The following is a 1,124-nucleotide window of genomic DNA, read 5'->3' on the forward strand; positions in this document are numbered from 1 at the left end:
AAATCACTAGCTATCCCTATTTGCTAGTGGCAGAAAATAAACATCAAATATTAATTTTAAAAAATCTGTAAACAACAGACAGCACCAGTTCTGCACATTTTAACAACAGGCTTCCATTTTAAGAGGGTTTGATTATAATGCAACAATTTAAATGTCTCATCAAAACTCATTAAAGTACAATGCATCTGTGTAGCTACTTCCATCAAGAACCATTTTTAGACAATAACTGGCAAAATATTTTTTTAATGAAAAATAGCCATAATATTCCCCAAAGTGCTCCTACTTCTCTAGGAACTTGGAGTATCTATTTCCCACATGCTTTAGTCTCATGGAGGGATAAGGAGAGACCTGAGTATCAACCCAAAGTTAATCAAGGCCAAAGAGAGAATAATTTACTTCTTCTGGACATTAGGAACTTAATATAGCTATTTTGCTACAAGAGCTAAGGCAACAATTACACACCCGCATACAAACAAACATTCATCAAGTTCCATTAAGGATGTTCTACATACTTTTTCTCCACTCTGAAGCTTTTTGTTTTTTAGTGACATGTCTCAGCAAAAGCCCTTGTCACACAATCATGGACTTTCTGATTTGGATATTTTAGAGACCAGTCCTCTAATCAATTCATAGATACCCTCCACAAATCATGCCTGACACCCTCAACACCTTGTAATTGCTTCAAATCTTCTTCATGGGCTTTCTTCCAAAGCACTATAACAGTTTCTTAACCCATAAAGTCACTTTCCTGAGTTTAAAAAGCAAAAAAAAAAAGCAAAAACCCCTTTAATACAAGGTCAGCCTGAACTAATGCTACAAATACATTTCTGAGTATATTCAAATTCCAGGGAATTAATACCTTCATTCATTAAACAAATATTTATTCAGTATTTTATAGACAAGGCAGTGTTCTAAGCATTGAAGACACAGCACAGTTAATAACACAGACAACAATCCTTGCCCTCACGGAACTTACATTCTAGGTGGGGGAAGACTGGCATAAAATAAAATGAACAAGCTATATCAGTCATTAAAATGTGATGAATCCTAGGAAGATAACATAGAGCAGGGGAGAGTCAGAGGGAAAGCCAAGAGGAGATAAAATTATAAAAGACAGAATGAAC

Source organism: Bison bison, unplaced genomic scaffold (assembly GCF_000754665.1).
Source record: "Bison bison bison isolate TAMUID 2011002044 unplaced genomic scaffold, Bison_UMD1.0 scf7180017864512, whole genome shotgun sequence".
Classification (NCBI taxonomy): domain Eukaryota; kingdom Metazoa; phylum Chordata; class Mammalia; order Artiodactyla; family Bovidae; genus Bison; species Bison bison.